We start from the raw sequence: 20,803 nt of genomic DNA, 5'->3' as shown, positions 1-20,803 counted from the left end.
CTTGCACGCATCTATCGTGCATAAGCTTATAAAAAGCTTAGAGGGTGGTGAAAGTATGTGCGCAAGATAAGTACCAAGCACATAAATACAACACCATAAATCATACAATATAAGAATAAGGATGAAATACTGACAAGATCATGAATCATACATTGTCAGAGTAAGCAAAAATATACTGGTAAGTCCATGAGTGTTATCAGCCATACCAAGGCTATGCAATGCAAGGCATGAATTCTAATGGCTATATCAAGGCTATGCAATACAAAACATAATAAGATAATAACAGATAATGAGGATGCAATGCAATATGCAAATCCTGACGAGCCATGAATATCATCAACCTCATTTTGGACATACATCAATCCTGTGCGTATCGCGTGATTATGTAGGGATAACTCTGTCTCACAAGGAGTCCCATAAACATCTTAGCCCAATGACATCTGCTTTAATCAATCATCCATCACAACATGCATATGAATGATGGGGGTCCATAGAAGGACGGCGGATCTAGTCCAAATATCAAGATAAGCTGACTAATTTAAAAGACGTCACGATAGTTATGGAAAGAATCCAACTTATAGCCACCACAATATCGGACGATGGAACCGATGTGGGATAAAGTTTTGCCTTCACTGTGTGCATAGTAGCCTGCCAGCATAGTAGCCTGCCAATCACTGGTAGCTCACCCAGGCTCCTCAGGCCCTGGTCACATCAGTGTCTGCCCATGTGCACCTGCCCATATGTGATCACAGTGATGGAGCATCACAATATCCCCCATCGAGGGTAGATCCGAGTGTAAGTGTAATAAGTGGGCTTCCTTACCCTCTCTATCACACAATAAACTGAACTTTTCTATGGGCATAACATATACACAAGGTGGCTCCAAGGTGTAGGTATCATGATACTATGCTGTCACATACTCATAATCGGTATTGATAATTTGTATTGATAATCGTCACTGATAATTGGCCTCGACAATTGTCCTCGACAATCGGAATCGACCAAACAAGGCCTAAGGGAAGGTTACAATGTGGACATCCAACCATCATTGCCCATCAATGTAGACATTTAACCAACATTGCACTTAAGGAATGACCCACACAGAGCCAAACATATAATGAGCTCGCGGCCTCACAAAAGGGCCATATACACATCAAGTGGGCCGCATCGCATGGGCCTCGAATACATCACATTGGGCCTTGCCCATGGGCCTCGAATACATCACAATGGGCCTTGCCCATGGGTCTCGAATACATCACATTGGGTCGTATCACATGGGCCTCATATATATCACAGTGGGCCCCAATGGACGGGCCACATACATTTTGATGGGCCTCACCACATGAGCCTTATATATATCAAGGTGGGTCTCAACAACAAGCCACATTACATCAAGATGGGCCTCATAAGGCAGCCCATGATTGGGCAAATAAAACGATGGACAGTGGGTCCAACACATACATCATGGTGGGCTTGCTTAAGGCGGCCCATGATTGGGGCACATAAGTAGGGTGGGCCTCTCAAGACAATGATACCCACGACCCTAATAAAATGGATGAACAATGTTGGTATAATACACACATCATGGTGGGGCCACTAAAAATCAAGTCAAACTATGGCTTGTGTGGGCCACACCATGTACAACAGTTGAGGGATTTACCCTCCATAAAACATTCATAATCATTCGTTGGGCCCACCAATATGTAGTTCACCAATCCAACCCATCCATTATGTGTGTCCTATAAGGATAAGGGGTCAGACCAAGTATCAGGTGCATCCAAACCTCAGATGGACCCCAGTAAGTGCTTTTATATGGTTTATCATGTCTTCACATGATTGAAGATGGTGTGGGCCACCTGAGTTCTTTATATGGCTAATATTTGGGGGCACCCCATATATGAAGGGGACCCATCAAATGCACGGCCTTGATGTGCAGCACACATCATGGTGGGGCCTGCGGCTGGGACCCACGGTCTCTGCCCCTCTCACCCGTGACGCAGTAGCAGGACGCCGCTGCGTGTCCTTCGGCGTCAGCGGCAGCGCCTGCTGCCTTGCGTATTTTTTTAGAGGTTTTTCATAGGTGGGGTCCACATCAGTGAAATCCAACCCAACCATTGGTTTCTATGGCCCAAGACAGACCCATCAAGCCCAATATTTGATATGTTTTGGTATACAGAAACATCAGGGTGGATTTCAACGGTAAAAATACTGTTTTTCTATGCTATGGCCCGCTAGATAGTCATATTGGCTTCATTTTTCGGCTCAATGTCTAAAATGATCTGGGGAACGGGATGGACGACATGGATTGGACCCATACCTCAAGGTGCGGCCTACATGAGTGGCCCATCCAAAACTTTAAATATATAAATATATATGATTATATTTTTTGTTTGGTTAGCCGGTCATCACCACACGGTCAGTGTACACTTCATTGTGAAGCCACATCCAGCATCCCTGGACGTTAGACAGTTGGATTTAACACATATTTAAGGTGGGCCCCACCTACAGGTGTGCTGCTTAGGTGGGCCACCAAAACGGCTGGATGGTGTGGATAAGACATACATCAAGGTGGGGTCCATCCGAGTTGGCCACACAACTACATCATCACATAAAAAGAAGAGAGAGAGAGAGAGAGAGAGTGAGGGACACGTGACGATGGAGGGACCCTGACACTAAGGGCCTTCCCTTCCATGATTTATAACATACATCAAGTGGGTCCCATTACATATGGGCTCACCAATCAAAATTAATGGTGGAGATCCTTTCTCTATTGAAATGTAAGGTCTAGATGACCCTATCCATGCAAGGAAAATAAACATCATGATGGGGTCCATGGAGAATGGCCCCATCATGAAATGATCATGAGAATTAAGGTGGGCCATCGGCCACACCTAGGGTCCAAAGTGTGATCCATATCATCAATCGGTAAGCCCCACTTGGCCCATCATCAAAACCATGAAATTTAGGCCTATAGAAACACCCACCGTTTGATCTTCTTGGTCTGATGGAATGCCGACCTCCTTATGTTTCACTTTGATGGAACGTGATGAGAGATGAAGAGCTAGGATGATAGATCTTGGAAGAGGAAGTGGGCCACACACAACATCTCACTTTTCTCTCATAGAATAGCTTGGACGTCCATTTTTTTTCTTTGCTTGGTTGCTTGGAAAATGTGAAGAGAAAGAGAGAGAAAGAGGGTGGTTGTAAGAGAGGTGATGGGTGTGAGGGATGGTGAGTGATGGATGATGTGTACTTAACATGTAAGGGATGGGTTGCTTTGACTTTAGGGTTGCTTGGGGATGGGGTGTGAAGTGATGTGTACTTGACATGTACTTGACCCTTGATTGATTGATTGATTGACATTGCTTAGAGATTCTCTTGGAATTGCAAATGCACGGTGTTTTCCTCGAAACTGAATGCGGGCCCACATCTCCTGGCCTGGTTATCCCCTCGGTGCATAATACGCGGCGTCGGAACCACAACGACGGTGCTGTCACAATGGTACAAGTCTCGGGTTGAGCCGACTCTGGAATACAAGACACAACTCAAGGTTGTGTGCAAATGCTTATAACAGATCGCGCGTCACCGGAATTCGACCGGGAGGACTGCGGAAGTCTATGGAACGGTACGGGCTAGGATACGGGCCTTACAGCTCTCCCCACCTAATAAAAATTTCATCCTCAAAATTTAAGCCACAATACAACCAATATAGAGCTCTCAAAGGGAGGGAAATCCTATCGTAAAACATACCAACATAATCGAACACCAAAGAGATGGGGATAATGCTAACGAATCTCAGCCTCATGCTCTCAAGATGCCTCCTCAGCTTTATTATGACCTCACTGAACCTCGGATCTCGGATTAGAAACGATCAAAACTGAATACTATGTAACCTCGCAATCTCAACGGTGGAGATCTATATCAGAAAATCTCTAAGTTATGCGAACTCGGGGATGTAATTATTCTAAGTTCTCAACAATCATCATGTGGAGGGCGGTTATCAGCAGATATGTGATGTTATTTTCAGGTATTCCCAATTTATGCTCCGATACTAACTTCTGTCACGCCCCAAACTCAAAAACTGAGCTCACAAAATTTTCAATTGTCGAATCTGGTGTCGACAGCTTCCGTAGTACCGAATTCTCAGCTCCCAGCGCGTATGCGCCAGATTCCAATCATGGGATCCTACAAGGAGGATTTTCCAATGTACATTTATCTCGTAAGAAGCATAACCACAAGTATACCCAAATTACCAGAGCAACATCATCACCACATATCCACTAATATAATCATTTGAGTACAATGCTAAAATAGAAATACAATATAAAGATATCAAAGAAAACTCCAAAAGCTCCACCGCATGCTCCTGCCTCAGATCGGTTGCATCTTAACAGCACCCGTTCGCATCTATCATGCATAAGCTTATAGAAAGCTTAGAGGGTGGTGAAAGTATGTGTGCAAGCGCTCAAATACAACGCCATAAATTATATAATATCAGAATAAGAATGCAATACTGACAAGATCATGAATCATACGATATCAGAGTAAGCGAAAATATACTGGTAAGTCCATGAGTGCTATCAGCCGTACCAAGGCTATGCAATGCAAGGCATGAATTCTAACGGCCATATCAAGGCTATGTAATGCAAAACATAATAAGATAGTAACAGATGACGAGGATGCAATGCAATATGAAAATCCTGATGAGCCACGAAAACCATTAACCTCATCTAGGCCATACATCAAACCTGCGTGTATAGCGCAATCATGTAAGGATAACTATGTCTCATAAGGAGTCCCATAAATATCTCAACCCAATGGCATCTGCTTTAATCAATCATCCATCACAACTTGCATACGAATGATGGGGGTCCATAGAAGGACGGCGGATCTAGTCAAAATATCAAGAATCCAACTTATAGCCACCACAACATCCGACGATGCAACCGATGTGGGACAAAGTTCTGCCTTCACTGTGTGCACAGTAGCTTTCCAGCACAGTAGCCTGCCAATCACTGGTAACTCGCCCAGGCTCCTCAATCCTTACCCACATCAATGTTTACCCATGTGCGCCCGCCCACATGTGATTATAGTGATGGAGCATCACGATATCCCCCACCGAGGGTAGATCTGAGTCTAAGTGTAATAAGTGGCCTTCCTTACCCTCTCTATCGCACAAAAAACTGGACTTTCCTATGGGCCTAATATATACACAAGGTGGCTCCAAGGTGTAGGTATCATGATGTTACGCTGTCACATACTCATAATCAGTATTGATAACCAGCACTGATAATCGGCCTCGACAATCGGAATCGGCCAAATAAGGCCTAAGAGAAGGTCACAATGTGGACATCTATTCATTATTGCCCATCAATGTGGACATTTAACCAACATTGCTCCCAAGAAATGGCCCACATAGAGCCAAACATATATTGAGCTCGTGGCCTCAAATAAGGGCCATATACACATCAAGTGGGCCGCATCGCATGGGCCTCGAATGCACCACATTAGGCCTAGCCCACGGGCCTCGAATACATTACATTTCACCCACGGGCCTCGAACACATCACGTTGGGCCTTGCCCATGGGCCTCGAATATATCACAATGGCCTTGCCCATGGGTCTCGAGTACATCACATTGGGCCGTATCACATGGGCCTCATATATATCACGGTGGGCCCCAACGGACGGGCCACAAATACATTAAGATGGGCCTCGCCACATGGGCCTTATATATATCAAGGTGGGTCTCAACAACGGGCCATAATTACTTGAAGATGGGCCTCATAAGGCGGCCCATGATTAGGCAAATAAAAAGATGGACAATGGGTCCAACACATACATCATGGTGGGCTTGCCTAAGGCGGCCCATGATTGGGGCACATAAGTAGGGTGGGCCTCTCTAGACAATGAGACCCACGACCCTAATAAAATGGATGAACAATGTTGGTATAATACACACATCATGGTGGGGCCACTAAAAATCAAGTCAAACTGTGGCTTGTGTGGGCCACACCTGTACAATAGTTGAGGGATTTACTCTCCATAAAACATTCATAATCATTCTTTGGGCCCACCAATATGTAGTTCACCAATCCAACCCATCCATTATGTGTGTCCTACAAGGTTAAGGGGTCAGACCAAGTATCAGGTGCATCCAAACCTCAGATGGACCCCAACAAGTGCTTTTATATGGTTTATCATGTCTTCACATGATTGAAGATGGTGTGGGCCACCTGAGTTCTTTATACGGTTGATATTTGGGGGCACCCCATATATGAAGGGGACCCATCAAATGCACGGCCTTGATGTGTAGCACACATCATGGTGGGGCCTGCAGCTGGGACCCACGGTCCCTGCCCCTCTCACTCATGACGCAGCAGCAAGATGCTGCTGTGCGTCCTCTGGCGCCAGCGGCTGTGCCTGCTACCTTGCGTATTTTTTTAGAGGTTTTCATAGGTGGAGTCCGCATCAGTAAAATCCAACCCAACCGTTGGTTTCTATGGCCCAAGACCCATCAAGCATAATATTTGACATGTTTTGGTGTACAGAAACATTAGGGTGGATTTCAACGGCAAAACATTGTTTTTCTATGCTATGGCCTGCCAGATAGTCGTGTTGGCTTCATTTTTCGGCTCAATGCCTAAAATGATCTAGGGAACGGGATGGGCAGTGTGGATTGGACCCATACCTCAAGGTGGGGCCTACATGAGCTGCCCACCCAAAACCTTAAATATATAAATATATATTATTATATTTTTTTGGTTGGCCGGTCAGCACCACACGGTCAGTGGACACTTCACTGTGAAGCCACATTTAGCATCCCTGGACACTGGACGGTTGCACCTAACACATATCTAAGGTGGGCCCCACCTACAGGCGTGCTGCCTAGGTGGGCCACCAAAAAGGTTGGATGGTGTGGATAAGACATACATCAAGGGTCCATCCGAGTGGGCCACACAACTACATCACATAAAAAGAAAAGAGAGAGAGAGAGAGAGAGAGAGAGAGACATGATGATGGAGGGACCCCAGCATATGGGCCCTCCCTTTCATGATTTACAACATACATCAAGGCGTCCCATTACATATGGGCCTACGATCAAAATTAACGGTGGAGATCTTTTCTCCATCGAAATGCAAGGTCTAGATGACCTTATCCATGTAAAGAAAATAAACATCATGATGGGGTCCATGGAGAATGGCCCCATCATGGAATGATCATGAGAATCAAGGTGGGCCATCGGCCACAACTAGGGTCCAAAGTGCAATCCATACCATCAATTGGTAGGCCCCACTTAGCCCATCATAAAAACCATAAAATCTATGCCTATAGAAACACCCACCGTTTGATCTTCTTGGTCCAATGGGATGCCGAGCTCCATTTGTCTCACTTTGATGAAAGGTGATGAGAGATGAATGGCTAGGATGATAGATCTTAGAAGAGGAAGTGGGCCACACACAACATCTCACTTTTCTCTCATGGAATAGTTTGGATGTCCATTTTTTTTCTTTAGTTGGTTACTTGGAAAATGTGAAGAGAAAGGGAGAGAAAGTGGGTGGTTATAAGAGAGGTGATGGGTGTGAGGGATGGTGAGTGATGGGTGATGTGTACTTGACATGTAAGGGATGGGTTATTTTGACTTGGGGTTGCTAGGTGATGGGGTGTAAAGTGATGTGTACTTGACATGTACTTGACCTTTGATTTATTGATTGATGTGACATTGGGTAGAGATTCTCTCAGAATTGAAAATGCGCGGCGTTTTCCTCGAACTGAACGAGGGCCCACATCTCCTGGCATGGGTATCGTCTCGGCACGTAATATGCAGCGTCGAAACCGTGGCGACGGTGCGGTCGCAATGGTACAAATCTCGGGTTGAGCCGACTTTGGAATATGGGACACGACTCAAGGTTATGCGCAACTGTCGATAATAGATCGAGAGTTGCTGTAATTCGACCAGGAGGATCGTGGAAGTCTATGTAATGGTACGGGCTAAGATAGGGGCGTTGCAGCTCTCCCCACTTAATAAAAATTTCATCCTCAAAATTTAAACCACAATACAACCGATATAGAGCTCTCAAAGGGAGGAAAATCCTATCGCAAAACATACCAACATAATCGAACACCTAAGAGATGGGGATAATGCCAACAAATCTTAGCCTCATGCTCCCAAGATGCCTCCTTAGTTTTACGATGACCTCATTGAACCTCGTATCACGGATAAAAAATGATCAAAACTGGAATACTATGTAGCCTCACAATCTCAACGATAGGGAGCTATATCAGAAAATCTTTAAGTTATTCGAACTCGGGGATCTAATCATTCTAAGTTCTCAACAATCATCGAGTGAAGGGTAGTTATCAACAGATATGTGATGTTGTCTTCAGGTATTCCCAAGTTATGCTATGATACCAACTTCTGTCATGCCCCAAACTTGGAAACCGGGCTCACAAAATTTTTGATTGCCGAATCCAGTGCTGACAGCCTCCGTAGTAATTCATTCTCGGATCCCAGCGTGCATGCACGAGATTTCCATCCTGGGAACCTATAAGGAGGATTTTCCAACGTACATTTATCTCGTAAGAAGCATAACTACAAGTATACCCAAATTACAAGAGCAGCATCATCACCACATATCCACTAATATAATCATTCGAGTACAATGCTAAAATGAAAATACAATATAAAGATATCAAAGAAAACTCCAAAAGCTCCACCGCACGCTCCTGCCTCAGATTGGTTGCATCCTAACATCACCTGCACGCATCTATCGTGCATAAGCTTATAGAAATCTTAGAGGGTGGTGAAAGTGTGTGCGCAAGATAAGTGCCAAGCACACAAATACATCGCCATAAATCATATAATATCGGAATAAGAATGAAATATTGACAAGATCATGAATCATATGATATCAGAGTAAGCGAAAATATACTGGTAAGTCTATGAGTGCTATTAGCCATACCAAGGCTATGCGATGCAAGACAAGAATGCTAATGACCATATCAAGGCTATGCAATGCAAGACATAATAAGATAATAACAGATGACGTGGATGCAATGCAATATGCAAATCATGATGATCCATGAATACCATCAACTTCATCTAGGCCATACATCAAACCTGTACGTATCACGCAATCATGTAGGGATAACTCCGTCACACAAGGAGTCCCATAAACATCTCAGCCCAATGACATCTGCTTTAATCAATCATCCATCACAACATGCATACGAATGATGAGGGTCCATAGAAGGATGGCGGATCTAGTCCAAATATCAAGATAAGCTCACTGATTTTAAACGCGTCGCGATAGTTAAGGAAAGAATCCAACTTATAGCCACCACAACATCCGACGATGTAACTGATGTGGGATAAAGTTCTGCCTTTACTGTGTGCACAGTGGCTTGCCAGCACAGTAGCCTACCAACCACTGGTAGCTCGCTTAGGCTCCTCTGTCCCCGTTCACATCAGTGTCCGCTCACGTGTGCCTGCCCACATGTGATCATAGTGATGGAGTGTCACAATATCCTCCATCGACAGCAGATTCGAGTCTAAGTGCAACAAGTGGGCTTTCTTACCCTCTCTATCACGCAATAAACTGGACTTTCCTATGCGCCCAATATATACACAAGGTTGCTCCAAGGTGTAGGTATCATGATGCTATGCTGTCACATACACATAATTGGTATTGATAACCGCCACTGATAATACACCTCGACAATCGGAATCTGCGAAATAAGGCCTAAGGGAAGGTCACAATGTGGACATCTAACCATCATTGCTCATCAATGTGGACATTTAACCAACATTACTCCCAAGGAATGGCCCACATAGAGCCAAACATATATTGAGCTCGTGGCCTCACATAAGGGCCATATACACATCAAGTGGGCCGCATAGCATGGCCCTCGAATACATCACATTGGGCCTCGCCCATGGGCCTCAAATATATCACATTGGGCCTCACCCACGGGCCTTGAATACATCACGTTAGGCCTTGCCCATGGGCCTCGAATACATCATAATGGCCTTGCCCATGGGTCTCAAGTACATCACATTGGGCCGTATCACATGGGCCTCATATATATCACGGTGGGCCCCAACGGACGGGCCATAAATACATTAAGATGGGCCTCATCACATGGGCCTTATATATATCAAGGTGGGTCTCAACAACGGGCCACAATTACATTAAGATGGGTCTCATAAGGCAGCCCATGATTGGGCAAATAAAAAGATGGACCGTGGGTCGAACACATACATCATAGTGGGCTTGCCTAAGGCAACCCATGATTGGGGCACATAAGTAGGGTGGGCCTCTCAAGACAATGAGACCCATGACCTTAATAAAATGGATGAACAATGTTGGTATAATATACACACATCATGGTGGGGCCACTAAAAATCAAGTCAAACTGTGGCTTGTGTGGGCCACACCATGTACAATAGTTGAGGGATTTACCCTCCATAAAACATTCATAATCATTCGTTGGGCTCACCAATATGTAGTTCACCAATCCAACCCATCCATTATGTGTGTCCTACAACATTAAGGGGTCAGACCAAGTATCAAGTGCATCCAAACCTCAGATGGACCCCAGCAAGTGTCTTCACATGATTGAAGATGGTGTGGGCCACCTGAGTTCTTTATACGGTTGATATTTGGGGGCACCCCATATATGAAGGCGACCTATCAAATGCATGGCCTTGATGTGTAGCACACATCATGGTGAGGCCTACAACTGGGACCCACGGTCCTTACCCCTCTCACCCGTGATGCAGCAGCGGGACGCTGCTGCGCGTCCTCTGGCGTCAATAGCAACGCCTGCTGCCTTGCGTATTTTTTTTGAAGTTTTTCATAGGTGGGGTCTGCATCAGTAAATTTCAACCCAACCATTGGTTTCTATGGCCCAAGACAGACCCATCAAGACCAATATTCGACATGTTTTGGTGTACAGAAACACCAGGGTGGATTTCGACGGTAAAAACACTGTTTTTCTATGCTATGGCCCGCTAGATAGTCGTATTGGCTTCATTTTTCAGCTCAATGCCTAAAATGATCTGGGGAACGGGATGGACGACATGGATTGGACTTATACCTCAAGGTGCGGCCTACATGAGTGGCCCACCCAAAACCTTAAATATATAAATATATATTATTATATTTTTTGTTTGGTTGGCTGGTCAGCACCACACGGTTAGTGCACACTTCACTGTGAAGCCACATCCAGCGTCCCTGGATGCTGGACGGTTGCACCTAACACATATCTATGGTGGGCCCCCTTACAGGCGTGCTGCATAGGTGGGCCACCAAAAAGGTTAGATGGTGTGGATAAGACATACATCAAGGTGGGGTCCATCCGAGTGGGCCACACAATTACATCATCACATAAAAAGGAGAGAGAGAGAGAGAGAGAGAGAGAGACGTGATGATGGAGGGACCCTGGCACTATGGGCCCTCCCTTCCATGATTTACAACATACATCAAGTGGGTTCCATTACATATGGGCCCACCGATCAAAATTAACAGTGGAGATCCTTTCTCCATCGAAATGCAAGGTTTAGATGACCCTATCCATGCAAGGAAAATAAACATCATGATGGGGTCAATGGAGAATGACCCCATCATGGAATGATCATGAGAATCAAGGTGGGCCATCTGCCACACCTAGGGTCCAAAGTGCGATCCATACCATCAATCGGTAGGCCCCACTTGGCCCATCATGAAAACTATAAAATCTTAGCCTACAGAAACACCCACCATTTGATCTTCTTGGTTCGATGGAATGTCGAGCTCCTTGTGTCTCACTTTGATGGAAGGTGATGAGAGATGAAGGGCTAGGATGATAGATCTTGGAAGAGGAAGTGGGCCACACACAACATCTCACTTTTCTCTCATGAAATAGCTTGGCCGTCCATTTTTTTTCTTTTCTTGGTTGCTTGGAAAATGCGAAGAGAAAGAGAGAGAAAGAGGGTGGTTGTAAGAGAGGTGATGGGTGTGAGGGATGGTAAGTGATGGGTGATGTGTACTTAACATGTAAGTGATAGGTTGCTTTGACTTTGGGGTTACTTGGGGATGGGGTTTGAAGTGATGTGTACTTGACATGTACTTGACCCTTGATTGATTGATTGATGTGACATTGGGTAGAGATTCTCTTAGATTACAAATGTGCAGCATTTTTCTCAAACTTCACGCGGGCCCACATCTCCTTGCCTGGGTATTGCCTCGGCGCGTAATATGCTGCGTCGGAACTGTGGCGACGGTGCAGTCACTATGGTACAAGTCTCGGGTTGAGCCAACTTTGGAATACGCGATACGACTCAAGGTTGTCTGCAATTGCCGGTAACAGATCGTAAGTTGCCGTAATTTGACCGGGAGAACCTCAGAAGTCTATGGAACGGTACGGGCCTTACAACATCACTTCTTTGAGCTTAGGGTGTGGGCTCTTCCCTAACTTAGGTTATGGGCTTTTTTCCCTTGCCTAGGGTGTGGGCTTTTCCCCTTACCTATGTTGTTATTAGATGTCTAAAATCTGATATCAAGGCTTGATGACATCGAGCAGGCTTCGATGTCATTGAGTATTTTTTAAATTTTCACCTAAGGTCACTAGATAGACTTGGCCATTGTTCGATGACATTAAAGGGTGCTCATTGTCATCGAAGGTTTTGCGTAGAAATTTTGTGGAAATGCAGATTTTCTGAAATTTCCTTTCGATTTTGTTTAGTATTCTTTCTAAAACTATATATCTTGGTGTAAAGGGGATTAGGAGGTATTCTAAGTCTTTCTTTTTTTTCTCCTTGCCTAGGGTGTGGGCTTTTCCCCTGACCTATGTTGTTGTCAGATGTCTTAAATCTGATATCTGGGCTTGATGACATCGAGCAGACTTTGATGTCATCGAATCCAATTCAATGACATCGAAGCCAGTCGATGTCATCGAGTATTTTTTGAATTTTCACCTCTAGTCACTGGATAGACTTGGCCATTGTTCGATGACATCGAAGGGTGCTCGATGTCATCGAAGGTTTTGTGCAGAAAATTTGTGGAATTGCAGATTTTGCAAAATTTCCTTCCGATCTTGTTTAGTATTCTTTCTAAAACTATATATCTTGGTGTAAAGGGGATTGGGAGGATTGGGAGGTATTTTAAGGCTTCCTAAACTATTCCAAAGGGTTTCTAAATAGTTCTAGGGTTTCAAAGGTTGTAGCAAGGGTGAGATTTGAGGATTGCTCGACTCGGGTAAGTCTTCTCTCTTTGTAATCTTTGCTTTTATAGGGGATTTCTGTCGCTTTATGCTTCCTGAAAGAGTTTTCTACGTTAAATTATTATGTTCTCTTTGTGTTTTCTTGGTGCTTTTAGATTGCAATCCTAGATTCATCTCTGTATGATGGTGCTCTTGAGGAGCGAAAGTCGACTATAAGTGATGATGGTTGGAATACTCTTAATAAAAAGGCCTTATCCTCGATCTGTTTGTGTCTCATGAATGAGGTTCTTTATAATGTTTTGTGGGAGAAAACTGCAATCGGTTTATGGGCTAAGTGAGAGGATATTTATGCAAAAAAATACACTGAAAGCCACCTATACTTGAAGCTATAGTTGTACACCTTCAAGATGGCAGAAGGTGGAGATGTGGAGGCCCACATCAGTTACTTCAATAAATTGATTTGCAAGTTGTTGGATATGGAGGAAGTGGTCTAAGAGATCACATGACCCGTCTCTATAGTTGTTGGATATGGAGGAAGTGGTCTAAGAGATCCACTCGTCTCTAAGATCAGGCATGCATGTCATTGAATTTTCTTTTAGCTTCATATGAGTCATTCAGGGATTCATTGTGCACAACAAATAAATCCCTAAGTGTGGACACCATTATCTCAACCCTTCAAGGGAAGGCCATGAGAAAGATAAACGTTGGCGTATGAACATCTTCTAATGCACTATTTACAAGAGGCAGGAATACTAAGCGAGGTATAGGATCTTCAAGACCTAGTTAGATCCAAATCAAAGGGTAAGGGCAAAGGAAAATTAAAGTGTCAGAACTATAAGCAAAGAAAACTCATAGGCTTCTTCCAAGAAGGCCAATGTTGTTACATCTGATGAAGAGAGAAGTGGAGTTGATGTTCTGTTTGTGTCTATGATCGGACACTTGCATGATAATCATAGAGACGAGTGGATCCTTGACATAGGAGCATTATATCACATGACTCCTCATCGGAGTTGGTTCACTAGTTACAGAGAATGTGATGGTAGATAAATCTTTATGGGCAATGACAATGCTTGTAATTTTTTGGCTATTGGTACGATAAGCATCAAGATGTTTAATGGGATAGAGCGTACCTTGATTGATGTCAAGCATGTTCCGGATATGAAGAAAAGTCTGATTTTTCTCGGTGCACTCGAGGCTATAGGGTGTAAGTTCACTGGCCTTGATGGTGTCCTTAAAGTTTCAAAAGGGGCACTCGTGCTTATGAGAGCGGAAAGGCACAGAAACTTTTACAAGTTGATCAGAAGCACTGCAACAGGTGGACCGACAATGGCTATTGCAGATTCTATGTCTGCACGTATGTGGCATGCCCGTCTAGGCCACATGAGCGAGCGGGGCAACATTGTTCACACCTCAAGTATAGGGTTGTGATGTAGTAATAATCTCGGTAAGACCAAGGTCGAATTCACAGGGACTGAACCTTGTACGTAATCTAAAATAACTAGAACTTAGAATAGCAGAAGATGAAATCTAAATCAGAAGAATATGGGGGAATAATGGTGAAATATTAATCTAAAACTTGTAGAATTCAAAGGTAGGAAACTAGGGTGCCAAGGATCCACTTATAGAGATCAGGGAGATGTACACTTGATTCATTGTTCACACCCCAAGTATAGGGTTGTGATGTAGTAATAAACTCGGTAAGACCGAGGTTGAATCCACAGGGACTGAAACTTGTACATAATCTGAAACCAACTAGGGCTAGAATTAGAAGAAGATGAAATCTAAATTAACTGAATATGAGGGAATAATGGTGAAAATATTAATCTAAAATTATAAATATCATGGGTAGGAAACTAAAGTGCCAAGGATCCACTTGTAGAGATCAGGGAGATCTTTATGCTTGATTTAAGAACTCAACTGGACTTAGAGTCCCATCTTCATCCAGTTGAAAGGTGTAACCATGAAAATCAAATCTGAACTTCCTTTGATTTAGTTTTCAAGAGATGAGAGGTATAAGAATTAGAATAGATTCCATCACCAAACCATGCCCATGAGACAAAGTAAACAACAGAATTAACCTAATTAATAACCAATCAAGAAGATATATGAAGGTTAGGTAGGGTTCCATCATCCAACCATGCCCAGGAGACGATGGTGAACAACATGGCTTCCTGTCGTTATAATCATAATAAGGAAAAGGAAATACTCAAAGCCCACTACAAGAAAACCCACTTTTACCGATGAAAATTTTCGTCGCTAAAAGTGATGTTTTCTTAGGTAAAAAGTTTTACTGATGAAAATTTTCGTTGGTAAAATAACGTCAGAAAAGGTTTTACCAACGAAAAAAAAAATTTCGTTGCTAAAGGTAAGACTTTTACTGACGAATTTTTTCATCGGTAAAAAACTTTTACCGACGATTATTTTCGTAGGTAAAAATATTTACAAAACCTTTATCGATGAATTTTTTTCATCGGTAAAAAATAAGTAAAAAACTTTTACTGATGAATTCTTTCGTCGGTAAAAAAATAAGTAAAAAACTTTTATCGATGATTTGGTTCGTAGGTAAAAATATTTCATGATGCTTTTAACTACGAAAAGTTTCGTAGGTAAAAATATATATAGAACTTTTACCGACGATTTTCTTCATAGGTAAAAATATTTCATGATACTTTTACCTACGAAATTTTTTGTTGGTACAAATATTTACATAACTTTTTCTGACGAATTATTTCATCAGTAAAAAATAAGTAAAAAACTTTTACCAATGATTTTTTTCATAGGTAAAAATATTTACAAAACTTTTCCCTACGAAAATATTCATAGGTAAAAGTGTGAATGAGTCTTTTACCTGCGAAAATATTCGTAGGTAAAAAACGTGGTTGAGACTTTTACCTATGAAATATTTCATAGGTAAAGGTCTCATTCCTGATATACACGTATCACAATATTTCATCATTTTCTTCCTGGTATACACCTGTTATATAATATATTTCATCATATTCACATTCACATCCATCTAAACCCAAACTATGTAAATCCAGCCAAACATAAACTACATTCATCCAAACATAAACTACATCCATCCACACACAAACAATCTTATCCACAACACATTCATCCACGCATACATACATATAAGTTTAACATCATAAATAAAAACAAAAAATTATTCATAGCCTATTTCCTGGTGGGGCTCACAAAATTCAGTGTGGTGAACACATCGTCAACTGTGCACACACACCTAGGTCCTTACTCATTCCTTCATGGTAGATTCAAAATAGTTTCAATAAAGGTCACGATTTCAAGTACCCATTGTGGTCGTAAGCGACTCTAGTGTGTGAGTGTGTGTTAAAAGAAAAGGAAAGAAAGAAAATGCTGATTTATCTTTTTGGGTTGAGCTTAATGGTACTTGGTGATTTCTCATCAGGTAGAAATTATTATTAGTTGTTTTTAGAAAGGTGAGATTAGGCCACTTATAATTATATTAACATGATAAAATGTTGTACGTGAGCAGACACCACAAAATAAACAATCCTATGGAAAAAAATAAATGAAAAGAGAGAGAACATATGAGAGGTGATCCTTATCTCCTTTGATGGATTCAAGCTGCATGTGCCCTACCCAACTTCCTATAAGGAGAAGTTATATGGGTCTTGGAATAATATTGGTGATAAATCCTCCTTGTCTATTAATATTATCATATTGTGTTAGGACATGACTCTAAAAATGAGATAAATCCAAATCTCAAATAATCTATGCTATAAGAGATAGTAGAGATGGAAATAGCTGCATTGTGATGCTTGAGTTTGAGTATGCTTGCCAACAAAGTAAGATTTTCTTGTTTGTTGCCATGTGATTGGGCTACATAATTACATCAATTGGGTTCGGGTTCGGATAAGGTTTAGGTTTGGGTTTTCAAGTTTAGGTTTAGGTTTAGGTTAGGGAGTTGAGATTAGGATTAGGTGTAGGTTTAGGTTTAGTGATTTTAGAATACATTTAGGTTTTAGGTTTAGGTTTAGGTTATAGGTTTAGGTTTAGGTTAAGGTTAGGTTATAGGTTATAAGTTTAGGTTATAGGTTATAGGTTAAGGTTTAGGTTATAGGTTTTGGTTTAGGTTTAGGTTTAGGTATAGGTTATAGGTTATAGGTTATAGGTTATAGCTTTGGGGAATTGAGAATAGGTTAAGGTTTAGGTTTAGGAAATCGGGTTCGGGTTTGAGATCGGGTTTAGGTTTTGATTTTCAAGTTTAGGTTTAAATTTAGGTTAGGGAGTTGAGATTAGGATTGGGTGTAGGTTTAGGTTTAGGGATTTGAGAATACATTTAGGTTTTAAGTTTAGGTTTAGGTTTTAGGTTTAGGTTTAGGTTTTTAGGTTTAGGTTTAGGGTATAAGTGTAGGTTATAGGTTTAGGTTTAGGTTAGGTTATAGGTTAAGGTTTAGGGAATTGAGTTTAGGTTATAGGTTATAGATTTAGGTTATAGGTTATAGGTTATAGGTTTTGGGATTTGAGAATAGGTTTAGGTTAATGTTGTAGGTTATAAGTTTATGCTAATGTTGTAGGTTATAGGTTTAGGCTTAAGGATTTGAGAATACATTTACGTTTTAGGTTTAGATTTAGGTTTTACGTTTAGGTTAAGGTCACAGGTTTAGGTTTATGTTTAGGTTTAGGTTATAAGTGTAGGTTATAGGTTTAGGTTTAGGTTAGGTTTTAGGTTAAGGTTTAGGGAATTGAGTTTAGGTTATAGGTTAAGGTTTAGGTTTAGGTTAAGGTTATAGGTTTTGGGATTTGAGAATAGGTTATAAGTGTAGGTTTAGGTTATAAGTTTATGTTAATGTTGTAGGTTATACATTTAGGCTATAGGTTTAGGTTTAGGTTTAAGTTTAGGGATTTGAGAATACATTAAGGTTTTAGGTTTAGGTTTAGGTTTTACGTTTAGGTTAAGGTTACCTGTTTAGGTTTTAGGTTTAGGTTTAGGTTTTATGTTTAGGTTAAGGTTACAGGTTAAGGTTTTAGGTTTAGGTTTATGTTATAATTGTAGGTTATAGGTTTAGGTTTAGGTTATGTTATAGGTTAAGGTTTAGGGAATTGAAAATAGGTTAAGGTTTAGGTTTAGGAAATCGGGTTCGAGTTTAGGTTTGGGTTTTCAAGTTTAGGTTTAGGTTAAGGAGTTGAGATTAGGATTAGCTATAGGTTTAGGTTTAGGGATTTGATTATACATTTAGGTTTTAGGTTTATGTTAAGGTTATAGGTTTAGGTTTAGGTTATAGGTTATAGCTTTAGGGAATTGAGAATAGGTTAAGGTTAAGGTTTAGGAAATCGGGTTTGGGTTAGGGATTGGTTTTAGGTTTGGGTTTTCAAGTTTAGGCTTAGGTTAAGGAGTTGAGATTAGGATTAGGTGTAGGTTTAGGTTTAGGGATTTGAGAATACATTTAGGTTTTAGGTTTAGATTTAGGTTATAAGTGTAGGTTATAGGTTTAAGTTTAAGTTAGGTTATAGGTTAAGGTTTAGGGAATTGGGAACAGGTTAAGGTTTAGGTTTAGGTTTAGGAAATCAGGTTCGAGTTCGGGTTCGGGTTTAGGTGTGGGTTTTCAAGTTTAGGTTTAGGTTAAGGAGTTGAGATTAGGATTAGGTGTAGGTTTAGGTTTAGGGATTTGAGAATTCATTTACATTTTAAGTTTAGGTTTAGGTTAAGGTTATAGGTTTAGGTTTAGTTTATAGTTTATAGCTTTAGGGAATTGAGAATAGGTTAAGGTTTAGGTTTAGGAAATCGGGTTCGGGTTCGGGATCAGGTTTAGGTTTTAGGTTATAGGTTATAGGTTTAGGTTATAGGCTAACGTTTAGGTTTATGTTTAGGTTATAGGTTTAAGTTAAGGTTATAGGTTTAGGTTTGGGTTTAGGTTATAGGTTATAGGTTTAGGTTATATGTTTAGGGATTTGAGAATAGGTTTAGGTTATAGGTTTAGGGATTTGAGAATAGGTTTAGGTTTAGGTTTAGGAATTCGGGTTCAGGTTCGAGTTGGGTTCGGGTTAAGGTGTAGGTTTAAGTTAAGTGAATTAAGTTTAGGTTATAGGTTTAGGTTTAGGTTTATGTTATAGTTTTAAGTTTAGGCTAAGGGTTTAGGGATTCAAATTCGGGTTTGGGATCAGGTTTAGGTTTGAGTTTTCAAGTTTAGGTTTACGTTTAGGTTAGGGAGTTGAGATTGGGATTAGGAGTAGGTTTAGGTTTAGGGATTTGAGAATACATTTAGGTTTTAGGTTTAGGTTTAGGTTTTAGGTTTAGGTTTAGGTTTAGGTTATAGGTTTAGGTTTAGGTTATAAGTGTAGGTTATAGGTTTAGGTTTAGGTTAGGTTATAGGTTAAGGTTTAGGGAATTGAGTTTAGGTTATAGGTTATAGGTTAAGGTTTAGGTTTAGGTTATAGGTTTAGGTTTAGGTTATAGGTTTAAGTTATAAGTATAGGTTTAGGTTAATGTTGTAGGTTATAAGTTTATGCTAATGTTGTAGGTTATAGGTTTAGGTTATAGGTTTAGGTTTAGGTTTAGCTTTAGGGATTTGAGAATACATTTACGTTTTAGGTTTAGGTTTAGGTTTTATAGTTAGGTTAAGGTTACAGGTTTAGGTTTAGGTTTAGGTTTAGGTTATAAGTGTAGGTTATAGGTTTAGGTTTAGGTTAGGTTATAGATTAAGGTTTAGGGAATTGAGTTTAGGTTATAGGTTATAGGTTATACGTTATAGGTTATGGTTTAGGCTATAGGTTAAGGTTTAGGTTCAGGATATAGGTTTAGGTTTAGGTTTAGGTTATAGATTTTGAGATTTGAGAATAGGTTTAGGTTTTAAGTATAGGTTTAGGTTAATGTTGTAGATTATAAGTTTATGTTAATGTTGTAGGTTATAGGTTTAGGTTTAGGTTTAGGTTTAGATATTTGAGAATACATTTATGTTTTAGGTTTAGGTTTAGGTTTTAGGTTATAGGTTAAGGTTACAGGTTTAGGTTTAGGTTTAGGTTTAGGTTTTGGTTATAGGTTAAGGTTTAGGGAATTGAGTTTAGGTTATAGGTTATAGGTTTATAGGTTAATACACAAACACGGTCTGTCCTAATGGCCAGGCCACTCTAATGTTGTACATAGGAAATTGACAGTTTCATCATGGTCATAATAGCGGTTCCCACCTTCCAGGGACCCCTGCTCTACTTCTGAATAGCTCCGACGCACATCCGGGTCTGATCCATCAATGTTTAATACATAAACACGGGCCTATCCAAATGGCCAGGCTACCCATATTGCTGTCCATAGGAAATGGATAGCTTCATCATGGTCATAAAAGCCGTTCCCACCTTTCAGGGACCACCGCTCAATTAAATCCTAAATTAGCTACCCATCCAATGTATTTGGACTAATAGGCATGAACTAGCCAAAGTAATCTTTCATTTTCCTAATCCATCCTAATATATTCAAAATATTTCCTAAAAATGCTATGCAACTTCAAGTCTCTATCACATGTAGCGACTAGATAGCACTTATACTGTCCATAAAATGAGTCGGTTAAATTTCTCAGAAAATCCCAAATGAATAGTTCATTAATCCTTTATGATGATGTGAGTGA

Source organism: Magnolia sinica, chromosome 16 (assembly GCF_029962835.1).
Source record: "Magnolia sinica isolate HGM2019 chromosome 16, MsV1, whole genome shotgun sequence".
Lineage (NCBI taxonomy): Eukaryota > Viridiplantae > Streptophyta > Magnoliopsida > Magnoliales > Magnoliaceae > Magnolia > Magnolia sinica.
Note: the sequence above shows the minus strand (reverse complement) of the source record.